The sequence below is a fragment of the Podarcis tiliguerta genome (assembly GCF_965153285.1).
Source record: "Podarcis tiliguerta genome assembly, chromosome: 1".
Lineage (NCBI taxonomy): Eukaryota > Metazoa > Chordata > Lepidosauria > Squamata > Lacertidae > Podarcis > Podarcis tiliguerta.
This window is the reverse complement of record NC_139534.1, coordinates 84,102,988-84,122,793: the sequence shown is the minus strand read 5'-3', so window position 1 is coordinate 84,122,793 and position 19,806 is coordinate 84,102,988. Positions and strand designations below refer to the sequence as shown.

Genomic DNA, 19,806 nt, shown 5'->3' with positions numbered 1-19,806 from the left:
GAACTCTCAGGTGGGCACCATCTGGAGCTAGCAATTTGTCAGTTTTTATTTTGGTCTATCAGGCCTGGAACTATATGAAATTCGTTTACTTAAATGCCTCACATAAACCCTGGTGGAAATTGCCCTGGATTACATACAGAGGACAATTTCCTTCTTGTTTGGTCTGTATTTGAATTTGACCTCTGTTGGATTCTTTTTAGTTTCTTTTGATGCAATGTCTCTGGGGATTTCCTGCAGTTTGTGAGAGATTTTAAAATTAACTAGGGCAAATAAAACCTTTCAGCTCAGCAGAAGAGAAGCTTGTGAAACTATTAAAATTAAATTATTCCTCTCGCATATTTTATTTTCCCTTCTGAAAATATTTTCATGGTAGCCTATCATTGATTGTGCTTCTTTTTTTAAAGATCTCTGACCTCATAGTCAACAATCCTATACAAAATTACCTCAGAATAAGTCTCTTTGACCTCATTGGGATTTTGTTTGTGAGGAGATATGGATACAATTGTGTTGCTGTTGCTCTTCTGTGTCCTCTGTTAAAACAGAGGGGCCTATTGGAATAGTTCCTCTTGGTATTGGATTATCAAACACATTTCATTTGACAGAACATACTCAGAGACACCAAGAGGCCAGATGCAGAAAGCCCTTTATTTATCCTAATGGGACTGAAAACAAGTTTAGTAGAGTGGCAAAATATACAAGCAGCTCAACATGCTGGAAAATATGGGAGCTGGCAAAGAGAATTGTTTCATCATTAAAAAATTATAAGAGCACTAACAGAATTATTTATAACTCAGAAAGGCAGCGTGGATGATTTTTTTTTTTTTTTAAGTCTCTTGACTGCCCGTGTTTTGTGAGAGGGATTCAAGCAGATACTGGAACTTTAGGTTCATGTAATTAAAGTGGGTTAAAGTACTCCACTGTCTTGGCAAAACAAATCCTCTTAACGGGAGGAAACAGACATTTTGCAGTTAGGAAAGTGGTGAATAAACACACTGAAAAGTATGGGATGACTGAACAATTAATACGAAGTCATGCAAACACCATGCAAGCAAATGTGGAAGAAAGCTCATTCTATTATAACCTTGCCACAAGCAAATCAGAATGGATGCTTAATAAAGTCTGGATATAGTCTAAATATAGTCTAACCTCTGCTTAAGCTTTGGGAAACCAAATCAGGATGGATGCTCAATAAGCAGGTCATCTAAAGGTGAGCTGAATCTTCACAACATTCTGTTTTGCTTGGAAAGACAAAATAGTATCAGATACAACATTTTAGCAGCTCCACCATCAGCCACCAAAAATTGATGAAGGAATTGCTAGTGTACTGCCATTTAAGAAGGATTTTGACAAGATGGGATGTGTGCAGAGGAGGGCAACCAAGATGATCAAGGGTCTGGAAACCAAACCTTATGAGAAACAGTTGAAGGAGGTGGGTATGTTTTACCTTGAAAAGAGGAGATGTGATAGCCATCTTCAAATATCTCAAGAGCTGTCACATGGAAGAGGGAGCATGCTTGTTTTCACCTGCTCTTGAACAGCAGTCTCCAAACTTTGGGCTAAGGGAACCTAACAGCAAAAATTGACATTTATTATGTGCTAGACACATCTAGGGATGGAAGAGGAATTCAATTCTATTTTCATTTAAATACAACCCTACCTAACGGAAACTCAGCCATCCTTTGGAATTTGCACTTCTTCAAATTTTGCAATGCAGTTCTCCAGACAAATATCAAGTACAAAAGTGCATATACAGTACATACACACACACACACACACACACACACACACAAACAAAATGTGCATAAAATGTATATATTAGTAAAAAAATTTACAAAAGTGCATTATATTATGGGAAATTGCTTTCCAAAAATGTGTACATTAGGAAAAATTGCATTGAAAAATGTGTGTATTAGGAGAAAATTGCACTAAGATAGTGATGAAGTTTCACTTTTTAAAACAAAATTTGAGAACTAAACTTAAGAATGGAAAAATAAGGAACTAAGAGACAACAAAATTGACAGATGTATTCCTCTCTCATCACATCCCAGCAGGTAGGCTACCTTCTTCAATCATTGATGCTGTAATACTTCCTGCTCTGAGACTTGCACATCTGCTACAACATGATTAAGGGCTCATCCAGACTTCCTTTTGTGCCATGTTTTTGGGCACTGGCCACATTTTAAAGCACTGTATCTGAGTACTTTTTTAAAAAAATAAATTTTGCCATAGTGCTTTCTCCCCCCCAAACCCACTGAATTGCTGTTTGTTCCAATTCAGCATTAAAGAGTGAGATTTTGCAGGGAAATTGCCAGGTTAAAAAAAGAAAAAAAGAAAAGCACTCAAACGCAGCACTTTAAAGCGTGGACTTGTGCCTAGAAAGTGAAGGGTAAATGGTAAATGTGGATGTGTTTCAAGCGATTATTCTGCAGTCACCTCATTATCATGATCTAGATAAGCATATTCAGAGTATGCTATCTATTTTGCCTACTAAACCGGCTCTGCAGATTTCCTCCCCCCTGGCATTTTCCTTCAGCCATCACAAGAGAAGTGCATCATAATAAACATTCAACTATATTGCTTGGTTGACAGGTCATTCTGTACCAGGCTAAGTAATTTCCTTTGGGTTTTGAGGTATTATTTTTAGTGCCTTTTTGGATGGCAATATTCAAGTTTGTTGACAACTGCTATTTCCTGAGGTTGGAGAGGTTTTGGGTTGCTTTCTGGGTAAGTACTGTCCTCAGAAAACATTTCAGGATTCTACAAAGGGTTCTTTGAATGCTAGCAGCTACTTTTGTAGCTTGGATGTGTATTAGTTGCCCAGCTATTTTGATTCAGCTATTAAACTGATGAGAGTAGAACCTTACTTATGGAAAAGTTTAAATGAGAAGTTTTATTTCTGTTGGATTCCCCCATTCCCAGTGGATTAAAAATGACAGCAAACTCACATTAAGCAAAGCCAAATGAAGAGGTAAAGAGGAGTGTCCTTTCTCTTAGTAAGCTCTGGGTTTCTTCTGCATCACTTGTTCCTTGCAAGGAATGTTGGCAGTTTTCTCTGAGGGGAAAATTCACTTTATAAGCTCTTTCAGGCAATCTGGTTTCCCTTGCATAATGCATCCTTTGCAAAATAAATAAATAAATAAATTGCAGAATATGAAAAAATAACTATTCATATGGTTATCCAGGGCAGGGTAGGGAGGATATTCTAATCCAAGAAATATAACAATGATATTAATTAAGACATTACTGCCTGACATTAAATTCCAACTGAGCTTTTTATGCTTATTATGTTGATGATGCTCATATGTGCAGAGAAGCATCTTATGGCATGGGGGGGGGGAGACAGCCCATACCAATCTTCCTCTCTCGCATCAGCGTTATAGATTTCTCCTTTGGCAAATTGCTTTCTATGTCTGGCTGTGGTGTGGAGAAGGAGGTGGGGGGGGGGGAGAGAGACAGGCTAACTCCAAGGTCTGTGAAAGTGCTTGAAAGGTTGTGTTAGATGAAATCTTCTAGGGCCTCTGGACAGCAGGGAAAAGAACAAAGTGGCCTATCAACTTGAAAATGAAAGAAGCTAATATGGCAAAAAGCAGGCATTGATGTGTGTGTATATATATATATGGATGCAGGCAAAGTGTTTACTCCAGCTGTGTTTAAAAGAAAATGTGATAAAGCAACACCATGGTGGTGTGAGCCGTCCTATGGGTCCCTGCAGACATACCGTTCGGTATAGTTCCTGACAGACACTAGTAATTTTGTGAAGTCAATGCCTATATCACAGCCCCCTTACTAAAAATAAGAGAACTTTGTTCTTTCAAACTCTTTTCCAGGAGAGGCCTGGGATCTTTGCAAGTGGAGCCTGTGCTCCCAGTTCTATGATTCTATTGCCAGGAACAGCCAAATACATTTTGCTGCCTGATGCATTTCACCCCCAGTGCTATTTTTCTAGAAAAAGAGGTGCCAGAACTCACTATGAATGCCTCCCTTGTTCTCTCAGAATGGCAATGGTGCCCACCTGAGAGGTGCTGGAACTGAGTTCCATTGAGTTCCCACTGAAAAACAAACAGAGCCCTGCTCACCCCTATTTAATGTACAGAAGCTGGCCAACCTAGCAACTGAATCTTATAGGACAGTATTCTCCACCCCACCAGAGGACAACAGGCTAGTTTAGGCACCATGTATCTCTGCATGGGAACGGCCCCTAGATCTGCTGCCATAAGAGATGCAGGAGGAGGAATCCACAGAACTCGGATTTCAAAGTGGACTCACCCAGTTCACGCCTGGCAGACCAAGAACTGGACTGAGTCATGAGCCCACTGTATAGTCCACTTTAGAATCTGCAATCCTGCAGATCACACTATGAGGTGGTCGGAGGGCTAGTGTGTTTCCTCTATCCATTTAATGCACAACAACAAAATGCTTCACAAAGCTCCAGGAGTCACCCAGATGCTCACAGTCTGGAGCTGGGGACAGCTGCTACCCTCCAAATGTCATCAGGTGCTGTCATTCCCAGGAAGGACTAGCTGTAGTCCAGCGTTTTCCAATCTTGGGTGTCCAACTCTTTTTGGACTACAGTTTCCATCCTCCCTAACCACTGGTCCTCCTAGCTAGGGATGATGTGAGTTGTAGTCCCCAAACAGCTGGAGACCCAAGTTTGGGGAACCCTGCCCTATTTTGCTCAAAGCATGTGCCAACAAGCCACTCTAAGCTGTGAGCAGGAGGTTGATGTCTGAAGCTTGTAAAAGGGGTAGAATAGAGCACAGTGCTGGGACAGCAGAACTTGGACTACCTCAGAAGTATTGCTGTTTAATTCATTTCCATGCAGAATTTGAAGGATTTTCTCTTCAAAACCTGCATGAAAATGAGATGAGACTTACTTAGCACTGTCCCCATCTAGAATTGGGACTGTAATGGGCCCATCCATCCCTAGCTGCCACTAGGGATATACAAAAGCAGCAATTTCCATTCTGACCTATATTCACCATAATCAGCGCTGTTTCATTCCATTTCAGTTCTGCTTCTGCTAACAGTGGTTTCTTATTTGCCTTGCTGTCTACTCTTTTGTAAATCCTGTTGTATTTTTGTCATAACCATTCTTACTGATGCACCTCAGCCCTGCAGAAAGCACGATTTAACCGACCCAGCAGCAGCTGGTGGGTGGGCTAAATCCTGCTTTGATGGCTGCATGCACGAGTTCTTCTACTCAACCCTGAAGAAAGCCATTACAATGCAAAGGAAATGTCAAAGCAATTTAAAAAACAATGCCATTATGTATAATTTGCAGGATTTTATTTAAAACAACAGCAGTAACAACAATGTTGTGATGGGTATTGCTTTGACTGATTCCTGACCATAGATGAATATGCAAACCACAGCAATTTCAGCTTTTGGATTTATTTACAACAGGCTCAACCTTGGCCCTCCAGATGTTTTGAGGCTACAATTCCCATCATCCCTGACCACTGGTCCTGCTAGCTAGGGATCATAGGAGTTGTAGGCCAAAAACATCTGGAGGGCCGAAGTTGAGTGTTATGTACTGAGTTGAATAGGATCCAAAATGCAGCAGTCTGATTGGTCCTAGAACAATAGGATTCAGAATGCAGCAATCTGATTGGTCCATAGGAGCCACCCAATCCAGTTCCAGGTGGAAGTGAATCCGCAACCTGATTGGCCTACAGGAGAATCCCGGAATTAGCCAATCACGTGGGGCCCATTGTATAAATAATGTATATAAAGCAGACATTCTGGGGGAACTTCCATTCCTCCTCACCACTACGAGCGGAATAAAGAACATGAAATCCACTCTCAACTCCGAGTATATTTCATTGAGGAAGCCTGATTTACAACATAATTCTCTGACAACCCCAGCTGCCACTGCCTCTCTTACTGCCTGAAGTGACTGTCTCAGTCTACCTAACGATAGGGTCAGCCCCATCTACTGCTGAACTACAGCTCTTCCAGGTTAGACTGGGCAAACATCTCCCATTTCAAGGCACTAACAGCATGTACTCTTAGGCTACAGAAGCACTGAAAAAATTATTGGAGGAAATGCTTGATCACAGGTCCTTGGCATATGGCAACCTGGCATATTTTCTCCAAACTGTGTTGTCTTTATACTCTCAATACTGTAGTTTAAATAACTGTGAAGGACCTTGTTGTTTGAACTTTCTCAGACTGGAATGGAGAAGTGACTTAGCTGGATGCTAAGTGTCAGACTGAGAAAGAACGGGTGTTTTCGTTTACTCAGTTGTAAAATCTTAGATCCTTATGAGTAATCCTTCTTTTCCTGTTTTCCAACAGATGAAGCATACACAGTTCAACTCACTGTTTAGCACTTTCCCTCCCATATTGATTCCTGTTAAACAAAATAAAATTCTCCTTATTAGACTGGGGAGCGGATGAAACAGTAGGGACCTCTTGGGAGAGGACAAATGGGATTGAAGAGAGAGTATGAAAACAAAAGATGCACATGCATCTACCAATGAGCCAGGCTGCGAAGAGCTGAGGCTGACACCCCAAAACCATGTTGGGGCAGAATAATATTTTGGGATTTCATTTGTTAGGCAACTCGCACAATTTTGGCAGACTGGTAGGCCAAGCGGGATTCAGTATCCAAAATATCTAAGTCAAATAGAGGTGACAAGAGATGAAGTTATTGGGCTAATGTATAACTTAATTTTTTTACAAGGGTGGCGCTGTGGGTAAAACCCGATGGCATGGTCGGCAGTTCGAATCCCCACAGCGGGGTGAGCTTCCGTCGTTTGGTCCCAGTTCCTGCCCACCTAGCAGTTCGAAAGCACCCTTAAGTGCAAGTAGATAAATAGGTACCGCTTTATAGTGGGAAGGTAAACGGTGTTTCCGTGTGCTGCTCTGGTGCCGGTTCGCTGGAGCAGCTTCGTCACGCTGGCCACATGACCCGGAAGTGTCTGCGGACAGCGCTGGCCCCCGGCCTCTTAAGTGAGATGGGCGCACAACCCTAGAGTCTGTCAAGACTGGCCCGTACGGGCAGGGGTACCTTTACCTTTACCTTTTAGTTCAGGTAGCATCCACTTGAGAGTAATTAGATAACTTTTGGTGTGGGATTCTTGATTTCCTAAGAAAAATAGAAAACACATGACTCTTTACTGGAGGATTGGACCCAGAGATCCATAAGATCATAGAACCATAGATTTATAGAGTTGGAAGGGACCACTAGGATCATCTAGTTCAACCTCCTGCAATGCAGGAATCTTCTGCCCAACATGGGGCTCGAATCCACAACTCTGAGATTAGGAGTCTTATGGTCTACCAATTGAGCTATACCAGAGCTTCCATATAAATACCGAAAGCTAACCAAACCCAATCTGTAACAGTCAAGGTTAACCCCAAGCAGAGTAATTTCGGTTAGGGAAGGTGTGTATATTTAGGAAATGCATGTTCAGGCATTTATCTGAACATACAAGTTTTTCAAGTGTGGACAGGGCTGCACACACAATCCCAATGCACAATGTCCTCATAGAATCATAGAATTGTAGAGTCAGAGGAGAGGGCACCCAAATGAGCATCTAGTCCAAACCCCCTGCAATCACAGCTCATGTGTGTTCTTTTCACCTGGGCTTTCCCTGATGTTTCCATGTTGCACAGGGACATATTTTATGGGGCTTCTACTCATGTTCATTGGGATGTGAGTAGGACCCTCCAGACAACTGAGGACAACTGGGGACCCTCATAAAGCAGGATCACGCAAACGACTCAACTCAAGTTCAAGTGAATACTTTTGGATGCCGCATGCAGGCCTTCCTTATGCAATAAAAAGGTCGGGGGCTAAGCATTGGGGTGGTGTGCATGGGGACATTGGGATAGGGCTTGCATATGCACACCTGTCTCTTTCCACACCTTGAGCATTTGAATGTTCAGGCAAACACCCAAAGATGCCTTAAATTCTGTCTAGAATGCTAAGAAACATGGTTCTATCAGATTGGTTTCAATACGCGTACATTTATGAATATTTATTCTCTATTTGAGACCTTAGAATTCTTATAACACTACCCTCTCTGTTTTCTTGTGGCTTCAGTTGGGGCATGTAACAGATTGCATGTGGCACACACAAGGCGTGGGCTGCAAGAAATACTGTAGGAGGGAGTTAGGGATGGAATCCTGGAGGTCAGCCAAAGGTTCTATGAATAAATGGAATTCATTGATATTGTTTGCACACCATATCAAGACAAAATACACAAATACTTTCAAACTCAAACTCAAAAAAAAAAAAAAAGTGTAATACATGATAGACAAAGTTTTACATGTATTCGCTCTACAAAAAAATAATAAAACTAAATATAGAAAAAAAATACAGGTCAGTAAGTTTATGTGCTGAAAACTCAGAGTATCTGAAGAAGTTAACTAGCTCCATATACCTTTTCCTAAGACTGGAAGCCTTCAAGAGACTACCCTACAAGTCACATATCAGTTAGATTCTTCTAATTGATGTGATAAGAATTTAAGGTCTTAGATATATAATAAATGTTCATAAATGTACCAACCAAGCACGTATATAGATCAGCACAGGAAGACCAACATGAAACCATTTTTGGCTCCCAAACTGACCAAATGTTTTCTCTGCAAGGTCAAAGGAAAATGGAAAACCAGAAACCCTCTGGAACCTGCCAGTGAAGGCCGATCTTTGGGAGCCTAAATTCACCCATTTGAAATATGCTGCCAGGAGACCGCATGTGGTAGACTGAATAATTAGACATAGGACCAAACTGGATGTGGCGTTAATTATGTGCAAGCATTTTACAAGCAAGTAGGCTTTGGGGTGGGGTGGGGAGGGCATTAAAGACTCCTTCTCTACCTCCTTTAATGGTTAAGCTTCAACTCTCTCACCCCACCCACTACAGTCCTTCCGCTGGAAATCACTTGCCTGAAACTGATGTTTGCCTAAGGAGGTAAGCCTGGCGTGGGCGGGGGTGGGGGGTAGGAGGCTCCTTCCCAATACAAACAACAACTTTGTGTGGCAATTTTGGCTGGGACTCCAGTGGAAGGCAAGGATTAAACTTTAACTCATCCAGCCCCTTTGAACCTACTGCTGTTTACACTACAAAAAAGGGCACTCTCACTGCTCACAGCAGCCTCACATTTAAGGCCACTTCTAGTTGAACTTTTTTGAGGGGAGAAATGGGAAAATAGGATGGACTTCGACAGGATTGTCCAAGATGACTGAATTTCTAATCAATCTCATTTCTTCTTCTTCTTCTTCACTACATTCCTGTAGTCACTTAGCTGGGAAGAATGTTCTGACGACGACAACAACAACAACATTTGTGCCCCACCCATCTGACTGGGTTGCCTCAGTCACTCTGAGTGGCTTTCAGCATATACAGAAACATAATAAACCATTTAAAACTTGCCTATACCGGGCTGTCTTCAGTATGAACTGTTCGACAGTGGAATGGACTCCCTCAGCAGGTGGTGGACCTGCAGGTGGTGGACCTGCATTGGAGGTTTTTAATCCCTCTGTCATTGATGAGATTACTGCATTGTTGGGGGTTAGACTCAATGACCCTCCGGGTCCCTTTCAACTGTAAGATTCTATGCTTCTAAGCAAGCCACAGTGAACTCAGTGGGGATTGCTTCTGAGCAGATCCGTGTAAGACTGCTCTGTGAGCACTTTGAGATGGATTCTGACAGAAGTGGACCACCAATAGGAAAATACCCAAAAGAAGATGCACCAGAAACATGACCTTTATTGGAGAAGGGCTGTAGCAAAGTGGCAGTGCATGTGGAGGGTCATAGGTTCAATCCCTGGAATCTCCAGGTCAGACTGAGAAACTTTCCTGCCTGAAGAGGTGCCACTGATCTGTGTAGACAATAAGGAGCTAGATGGACTTTCTCTGTTTTGGTGTCACTAATAATAATAATAATAATAATAATTTATTTCTACCCCACCCATCTGGCTGAGTTTCCCCTATAAACTTATAGTCCACTCTGGGCTTATAGTCTTCCTATGGTATTGTAGCTCAGAGCATATGGAAGTTCCCAGGACTTAGGAGGCTATCCTGCCTGAAACCCTGAAGAGCCACTGCCAAGCCATGTAGGCAATACAGTCATACCTTGGAAGTCGAACGGAATCTGTTCTGGAAGACCCTTTGACTTCCAAAATGTTGGAAACCAAAATGTGGCTTCCAATTGGCTGCAGGAAGCTCCTGCAGGAAGCTCCTGCAGCCAATTGGAAGACATAGAAGCCCTGTCGGATGTTCGGCTTCCAAAAATAGTTTGCAAACCGGAACAGTCACTTCCGGGGTTGAGGCGTTTGGGAGCCAAAATATTCAAGAACTAAGCTGTTCAAAAAACAAGGTATGGCTGTACATGGGCTTAGTCTGACTCAGCGTAAGGCAGCTCCCTATGTCCCTGGTTTATTCAGGATCACAAAAATAAGATAGCCACACTTGTGATACATTTTGTTTTCAGCTGGTAGCCAAGTCCTTCCTTATTGCTGTTTAGCACCTGAAGCAGTGAGCTAGTAAAATAACTAAGTTGCAGAGCCAGCATGGGTGTCCTATATATGTCAGCATCGTTTCACAATTACAACCTGATGTTTGACTTGTTCTGTCGCACATTGGACTACAGCTCACCTACCAGTGACTTATGCAAGTCACGCTTCTCATGCACATCAGTGCTTCCTGCGGCAAAAGGTGTGTGTGGACAGGCAATGAAGCCCTCAAGGTGACAGCTGTATTGTCTGAGGAACAGAACAGGGCCATGTAATTAAAATGTGAACTGAAATGTTGAATGTTAAAAATAAGAGAGAGAATGGTTAGCAAGCACAATGGCATATAAATATAAAATTGCAGAGGATTCCACACTCCCCATACATTTTCAAGACATGCAACATGTTTGGCTTCAGACAGCTTTCACTGCGCAGCGATCCCTCTTGCTGTTCTGGCTTCTGAGATAGCTGTGCAGCCTGCATTTGCTCCATAACACACACACACACATTTCCCCTTACTCTTTAGGAGGGAAAAGATGAGTCTTGTAGAGCAAAAAATACGGTAATTGGAAAATGGACATGTTGGAAAGCTACTGAGTTGTACGATTCAGCCATTCACCCAGGGTCTACTGAGCGGTGTTAAGAGGATTGCCAAAAGCTTTTTTTAATTACACATTGTTGTGGCCGCAAATTAAAATCCACCCCCAGATTAATTAGTCAAGGGCACAACAGGCAGTAACTTTAGGGATGTAGGGTTGTTCAAGGTCTGCCACCATGTCGGCGGTGTGCATGCATCAGCTCTTTTCTCTCTTTCTTGATGCAAAAGAAAACTGACAATGGCTTTTCCTTCCAGTTTGCATCCAGAGCTGACACAGAACAAAAGCCATTCTGAAAGGCAAGTTCTAAGAGTCAGAATCATAGGCAACTGAAGTGGTCCAATACACTTGCATCTCCAACAATACTGATAGATCTTGGGATTTATTTGTTTGTTAATGGCATTTTAGTAAGTTACACTAGAGAACATGTGATCAGGGCTAGCCCACATATGAGGCAAGGTGAGGCAGTTATTAAAATGACTGAGGAAATATTGGTTAACTGCATAGGCCTGTCAACATACTTAGGTTTCCAAGAGATTCCTGAAGTTCAAACGTGATGAATATTCCACAGCATGGGACTGGTGACAGCAAAGGCCCAACTTCTAGTGGAGGCCAGAAAGGCCTCTGCAGCACAGGGGACAACTAGCAGTTCTTCTTCGTATGATCTCACTGACAGAGCTGGGATATACTATTGTCAAAGCTTGATAAAGTATTCATGATGAAAAAGAGAGGAAATGTTTCCAATGCCTTTTCCTTCTAGCAATGAATACTAGCTTTGGCTTATCACATTTTGTTCATCTTTCACTAAGACAACGCCTCCTTTTCCTCCAAGGCACACTGACGGTAGCTTTGCAGTATGTCCAGTTTTTTAAACATCATCAATAAATTAATCTATTAGTTAAATGCCATTGCCAGGTAATTAGCCAGCTAAAAATCTTTAATCAATTGAATGATCTAATCAAAAGTCACTCTGAAACCCAAGGCAATCAAGAGGCATTTGTATGGCGAACAAACAAAAAGCATCCATCTTCATCTGGGCTTCTCAGGGGCTCAAGAAAAAGAAAGCAAATGGTGCCACATTAATAATTCCTTCAAGCCAATGCCTCTCCCATTTTATCACTGGAAAGGGGTGAAAAATGCTACTATTGGGGGTGGATGATAGAAAATCCAGCTCTGGCAGAGTTGGAACAAAGAATTCCAAGGTGGAATCAGTCAAATGAGTGAAGTATTATACAAAATTCTGTGTTGCTCTCTTGCTAGCCTCTGCAGGAATCACAGAGAGACTGCATGATGTCTTCATCATCTTTTGCACAGGTTTTTTTAAAAGGGATTAGATGAGGATTAAACACAAACAGAAAGCATGTTTGGGACTGTGGGTGCTCACTAAAAGGGCATTATCCTCACCTACAGTGGTTGTGTGTGAAGATGAATACCTATTGGGAAAGAGTTCATAACACACTGAATATATCCCATGCTGGGAAAACCTAAAAGACCTACTGCATTGATGATGCACCTATTGAGGGCAAAGTCTAGAAAAATATGCCGTTCAGAAATTCTCTTTTTGATTCTGTCAGGTATGAATTCCTCCTAAGTTCTGTGAACAAAGAACGTCAGAAGTTCCCTGAAGACTGCACTTCATACAAATGTTAGCCTATACAAAAGATGACAGCTCCAGTTACAAGGTGGGATGCTGAAACTCAAATATCCCTTGTTGCTTTCAGTAGTAACTCCTTGTTTAATCTTATATCCAATTCACACTCCTGATTTCCAAAACCTCAGATCTCTCTGGTCCATGCCTTGTTTATACTCTGCATCAGCTTCGCTATCCTGGTCGATGAGGATTTTCACCTGGTTTCAGGTTATACTGAAATTTAAACTGGCCGGCAGCTTGCAGTGTTACCCAGTGGCCTGATGTCGCAACTCCCAGGGCATACATTTGGTTGGAACTCTACTGTGTTAAGAAGGCAACTGAGAGAAGCGGCTGAAGATCTGGCTGAAATTGGGGTTGGGCAAGGCTTACAGGTTTCATTGGGGGATCCTACCTTAATACTTATAATTTAAGAATTGCCCAAATACCTCTTTATGTTTTGCATGGAAGGGAACCAATTCCTTTGGAAAGACTGCACCACAGATGGAAACTCCCTGGGATGTGCCCTCCGTTTTTTTTTAAGAGGATCCAAACCCCGAGCATTTTTGCTCCTGTAAATACAAGAAGTCGATCGTCTGCCCTGTGGAATTGAGTGGCAAAACAGTTCTTGAGGGAAGCATTGTTTGTGTTGTTTTGTTATACGCAAGAAATTAAGATACCATGCCTGTGTTGAACTGTGTGCTTCTAAATTACCCCTATTATTGTTGTTACCATTACATTTCCAATTGTACTGAGCAGTCAGTAGGAGCAGCCATTACAGCATTCATCCAACACGACTATTGTCAAGAACTGATACACAAAGGGCTTTTTGTTTAGGTCTACCCGACTTGTTTTGTGGATGAACCTTTTGGCATATGTAAGCTGTCCGTTCTTTCACATTTTATTCCCTTTTCATTCCATATGAAAATAAAGTCCCAACCAATACATTTTGGCACATGAGGTCACTGGTGGAGGAAGAGGACTGCGGGGGGAGCACACCACCCCTGGCAGCGCGATCCCGGTGGGGTGCCATCGAGGCTGCCCCCCGCCTGTGCTGGGGGCCCCGCCCCCGCAGGCAGTGCGCCACACTTCCGGAATGCATGCCAGCCCCGCCCCCACCTGCTCTCCACCCCCCGGTGCCAGAGCATAAAGCTCCACCACTGCATGAGGCGGACCCCAAAATGGCACCCCCCTCCTTGCCAAGGAAGGAGAGGTGAAGGAAGATCTATACAGTACAGTATGAAGAACAAGGGGCGGGGAACAAAGATCAACAACAGGATCTGCTGTCCCACAGGATCCTGCTGCCTGAGGCAGTCGCTTCACCTTGCCTCATGGATGAGCTGGCCCTGGTCCCACCACCCAGCATCTGAAGAATGTTAGCAAAGGATGTTTTCTTGCAAACTATTAGCTTCCTATTTCTCTATCTATCTATCTATCTATCTATCTTTCTCTCATCTGTCTATCACAGGTATTTGTACACAGGTTGTCTATTTTCTCTTAAAACACAAAGTACAGTACGTAAATTTTTCACAAAACTTCTCTTCTCCCTTAGACTAATATAGAAAATAGTATCTTAATATGATCTTTCATTTGAGACACAATATTTAGTATCTTCCATTTACTGCAATTCTCTCTTTCCAACTGACCATTCCTCTATATTACTGGGAATCCCCCAGTGCAGAGTCAAGTGTTTCCAATTATTTCTATACCAGCACCTTAGCTATTTGTCTTTTTTGTCCACTATCCATTTTGGCCACCGACAGAAGAGTTACGACCAATTTGCTTGGTCATTATTGGCTTGGTGTCTCAGGTAAAACTTGGAGATTCCCCCATAGTTCTCTTCTTCTACCCCTCCCCCACCACATCCATGCCAGAAACTTACAATTGGAGGAAGTACAGCAAGGATAGCCAAAGTGGTACCCTACAGATATATTTGACTCCAATTCCCATCAGCCTCAGCTGAGCCAAGGATGATGGGAATTGGAGTCCAAAACATCTAAAGGGCACTACACTGGCTAACCCTGACGTAGAGAAAACAGCAGCAAGAGAGACAGTGGCAGAGGTCTCATCCTTAAGTTCCTTGCCTTCTCGAGAGCAACGGAGACTTCTGGATATGCTTGGATGTGTTTGTTGTGTTGCTCTGACAGCCTTGGAGATCTGCTGTAAAAATGATAATGATAGCAATTATAGTAATTTAAAAATATATTCATTTATGACACAAACATACCTGGGTTTTTATGATGTTTGAGTTTTCAGCCTTATTTTGAAATAAACAAATAAATAAATTGAAAACATCTTATCTCTGTATTCAGGAAACATATCTTTTCCCACTTAGATGACCACTTCATGCATTTGATGATATGGATGCTGGCTCACCAAAGCTGAGGCCACAATCATCGTGGTGATGCTGCAAGGCTCTTTCATGTTTTTGCTCCATCAGCCTGACATGGCTGCTTCTTCTTGATGGTTTTCCTATTTGCTATGTGATTAATCTCTAGGAACCTGAGTTCATTTGGAGCCTGGACATTTTTCATACCAAATGCTTTGGCATGTAAATTATTTTCAGACATGCACACATATTTTTTGAAGACATTTATAATAATGACACTTGACGGTAGGGTGGCGGGGGGACAACCTGTTAATTTCTGTGAGCTGGAAACATTTTAGATCCATCCCATTTAACAAGTCTATATTGTCTGGAGATTTTCAAATAAGGCCAAGGTTTCAAATGCAAGGAGAAGTGTATAAATAATATATATATACACCATATGTTTGATAGAAGTTTCAACAAGTGCCTGAGAAGAAGGTATTATGCTCTCTCCCCCAAATGGGATTATGCAGTGGCGCTGTGGTCTAAACCACTGAGCCTAGGGCTTACCGATCGGAAGGTTGGCGGTTCGAATCCCCACAACAGGGTGAGCTCCCGTTGTTCGGTCCCTGCTCCTGCCAACCTAGCAGTTCAAAAGCACATTAAAGTGCAAGTAGATAAATAGGTACCGCTCCGGCGGGAAGGTAAATGGCATTTCCGTGCACTGCTCTGGTTTCGCCAGAAGCGTCTTAGTCATGCTGGCCACGTGACCTGGAAAAACTGTTTGCGGACAAATGCCGGCTCCCTCGGCCAGTAAAGTGAGATGAGTGCCGCAACCCCAGAAGCGTTCGTGACTGGACTTAACTGTCAGGGGTCCTTTACCTTTTTATGACTTTTAAACAAAAATGAGAGGGTGAATCAGATCACATTCAAAGGCAAATCACCTGCTGATGATGCTTTGTGTTACACTCCCTTCCATTCTCATGCCCATAATGCTATGTCAGTTCAAAGTTGTTAATGTTCTCACTTGGTGAGTGCTACTTTGGGGTAGAAATGTGGGGCATAGCTTGCAGGGGGGGGGATACTATTTTAAATGTAGATATAATACTTCACAATAGTTAAAAAGGAAAATATGTCGTCCATTAGTTTTTAACAAGTTATGTAAAGTTGATTTTCCTATATTTCAACTAAACTCCTACTTCGGAAGAGAAACAAAACCTTTTTTAAAAGAATGTTCTAGTTAGTAGCCTTCTGCTCCTTTCTGAAGATGCATGTGGATGCTGCAAAACGTTTGTATGTAGGATGAGTACCAATCCCACAATAAACACGTGCCTGGAAGCACCCGGATTTGAATAACTGCAAGGTTTTTTATTCCCAAACTGGGATTCTGAGGCCATGCTTAACCTGATAATAAGCCTGGTTAAAATTAATGCACTTGCTTTGGCATGGGCGTGATGCTTCTCTGATGAAAGATTGCTTCAAAAATAATTGGAGTCCTTTGGTACAAGTGAATATTGTACTGATCTTTCATTTTTAAAAAGAAACTATTACATTTCCCCTCCCCTCTTTCTTGTTGTTGCCAAGGGTCGATTTATTATTATGTTATTTACTGGTATTTTATGTAAATAGTTTTGGAGAGCTGCCCAGACAAAAATCTGTTCAAGAAGGCCTAGAATGCATTTAAAAAGCACAGTTCTGAATTAATCTGCTGCAAGAAGTTTTTCTTCTGTCATTTTCAGACTGAGACAGACTGCAGACTTGGTTAAGTGACATCTTCCAGAAACATTTTTTAAAATACACGCTGCCTGAAGAAAAAGTTCTGTACAACTCAAGTAAAAAGGCTCACCTGCCAAGACTTCCATCCTGATAAAGAAATAACTGTTTCTATTTCTGATGTTCAGAAGTGAGTGCTGCTGCTCAAATCAGTAGGTTTGGGGGGAGCCAAGTTTGCGCCCTCCTCATGGAACATTAGGAGGGAGAGGAGAAATGAAATGGAGTATCATCAGCCAAAGTACAGTCAAATCTCAGTTCCCAATGCCTCCATTTTGGAATGTTTCGGCTCCCGAATGCTGAAAACCAGGAAGTAACTGCTCCAGTTTTCGAACGATTTTCAGACGCTGAATGTGCTATGCGGCTTCTGTTTTGAGTTTCCCTATTACATTGAGGCTTCCGCTTTCAGTTTTCGGTTGTTGAAGGTTTTGGAAGTTGAACGGTCTTCCGGAATGATTACATTCGACAACAGAGGTTTGTCTGTACAACAATATTCTGTTGCCAGTCCCACCTGCTTTTTAACGAGTTCTGCCCTTTTCTTGTTGATGGTCAAACATGTAATTTTACCTTTTCTCTTTGCTTTCTTCCCTTTTTTTACTAGCGGTAGGTATTTGTAGCTTAACCACCCTTCTGAACATAGCTGGGCAGCTAAAGAGTAGCAAAAGAAGGGATGATTCTATGCCTGCAGAATAGAAGGAAGCTTTTTTATTATTTTGTTTTGCTTGGGGCTTCATGAAGTGCAATTGCTACTACAGCAGTACTGCTGGCTGCGTTGTCTGATAGAAATATAAGTGATGCATAAAACGGGAGACTTCAGTAAAATGACAATAGAGAAGTTCGCCTTTCAGAAAGAAATCAATGTTCCTGGATACAATTTACCAAAAATAAAAGCCCAAGTGATGCATTCAACTAGTGATTTGCTGGAGGAGCACCTGACCTGGTTATTGAAAAGGGAGACAAATGTACTCTGCATATGCTCAGAGGCCTGAAAAGCTGCAGTCCATGTTAATATAAGTAAAGGGTTTTGTAGCTCTGATCCCTCGAGTGAGGTGGATGTACTTATTCACTGAGTGGAGGAAGATGTCCAAAAGCATGCACAGGAACAAAAAAAACCAAGCATGTGTTCTGAAGTGGCACAACACATGGATGTGACTAATAAAGAGTACCCTCACTACATTCCCACTTATGTCAAATGGCAGCAGGTCTCCCTATTCTGACCTGTTATACACTATACGGTGATGTCCCTGATACTGTTTGACCTATGCCGGTGGTGGGGAATTTGGGGGATGCCAGATGCTGTCAGACCATAACTCGCCCCACCTCCAGCCAGCGTGACCACTGGTGAGGGTCAGTGGTAGATCTAGTCCAACAGCATCAGGAGACTCATAGATTCTGCACTATGTGGTTCATCTGCCCATAGGACATAAGGTTTGTTTGACAAAGAAAAACCTTCAGTCAGTTGACCTTTAATCAATTCCTCTGGAAAAAGATTATGCTTACGAGTTTGCCTTGTTTTATTTTGAACACTAACAAAAAAATGAAACAAAGAAAGCATATGTTCTTTACGTTCCTTTATCCCCCTCCCCTTTATGTTGTTAGTGCTTTAGATACATTTCTTTGTTCATGGCTGTCTTATCTGGAATCATAAATAATCCATGATCAGAGAAGTAAAAAACAACAAAAAACCCAAACCAATTTCCATGTTAATTAAAGGCTGGGAAAGGAACAATGGGGTTGTATGTTTCTCTGGAGGTTGCCTGAATTCTGCTGGGATTTCAGATGCAATGTGCTCATCTAAATTCACCTCTTTTCATACTAACTGACACCCATCAGTTTAAGAATTTAGAGAGATTGACCAAGAAAGAAAGAAAGAAGGAAGGAAGGAAAGAAAATATTTCCAAAGTAAGGACTATCAAGAAATAACATTTTCATGACTTTCATAGGAACAGTGAAATTGAATTCTCTGAAATCTAGTGTTACATAGTATGGGTGCTGAAAGCTAGAACTTCCCAGTTTGAAAATCTCCTTTACCGTGAACTCAATGTGCTGACATATTGGCTAACAGGAGCATTCTAATGCATGTCTACTCAGAAGTAAGCCCTATTAAGTTAAATGACACTTTACCCCAGGCAAGTGCAACCTACAATCCTATGGGAGCCAGTCCCACTGAACCCAAAGCTGCTTGCTTCAAGGTACACACACAGGATTGCATAGTAAGATGCATACACACTTCAATTCAGTCTGCATCCAGCACTGCATCCATCCCACCATTGGTTTAGGAAGTACACACAATGTTAGCTATATATAACCCATCTCCTTTCTGTATGTATCCTGTCATTTCTTAGGAAAGGCTGTGTTTTGATATTCCCCACCAGCCCAAACCAAAGCAGCTTTGATCCCTGTGTCTTCCGTTATGTGTCCACAACCTAAGTGTCAGTGGTGAGCCAAAACCCAAGCTTTGAACAAACAAGTGGTCTTAATTAAACCACCAGGTACAGTCCCCACTCTGAAATATGGGGATAATAGTTATTATTTATTTAATTGGTTCATTGCCTAATAGCAGTCAATGTCTAGGTGGCTTTCAACAAGTTTAGAAACATACAAAAAAAATTAATGCAACCTTACAGTGCAGATTTAATCATCACCGCATACACAGTGCCTTGAACACTCAAAGTGATATATAAATTCTAAGAAGTTAGGTGGGAGTCCAAAATCTGGAGGACCAAACGCTCTCCACTCATTTTTTGAAATGCTTTAAGGCAGGTGTTGAGAATCTGTGGCCCTCCAGCTGTTGCTAAACTGCAACTCCCATCAGCCCTAGCAAGCATGACGGGACTTGTAGTTCAGCAACACAAGGAGGCCAAAGCATCCCCACACCTGCTCTAAGAAAAGCAGCAGCTGCTGTGCTTCCAAATTTGCCCCCTTTTCCACCCTGCTCCTTTGGCGGCGAAAGGGCATTGATTCTGGAAGGAACAATAGCATTGTCCTTCGTGACTTGCAGGACTAGGATGGGGACATGGCAACTGTAGATGAGGATATTAAA

General features: G+C 42.1%; 2 long non-coding RNA genes across 2 annotated transcripts; one reads left to right on the top strand and one right to left on the bottom strand.

Moving 5' to 3' along the window:
- The first annotated feature begins 2,676 nt into the window (after positions 1-2,676).
- Positions 2,677-16,798, top strand: LOC310682724. The gene is made up of 3 exons (XR_014514123.1): positions 2,677-2,724; positions 12,633-12,740; positions 16,733-16,798. It is a non-coding gene; the product is annotated as an uncharacterized lncRNA (long non-coding RNA).
- LOC310682599 lies at positions 7,024-14,699 on the bottom strand. The gene is made up of 3 exons (XR_014514040.1): positions 14,568-14,699; positions 10,612-10,714; positions 7,024-7,090 (listed from the first exon to the last, which is right to left on the bottom strand). It is a non-coding gene; the product is annotated as an uncharacterized lncRNA (long non-coding RNA).
- Positions 16,799-19,806: the final 3,008 nt, after the last annotated feature.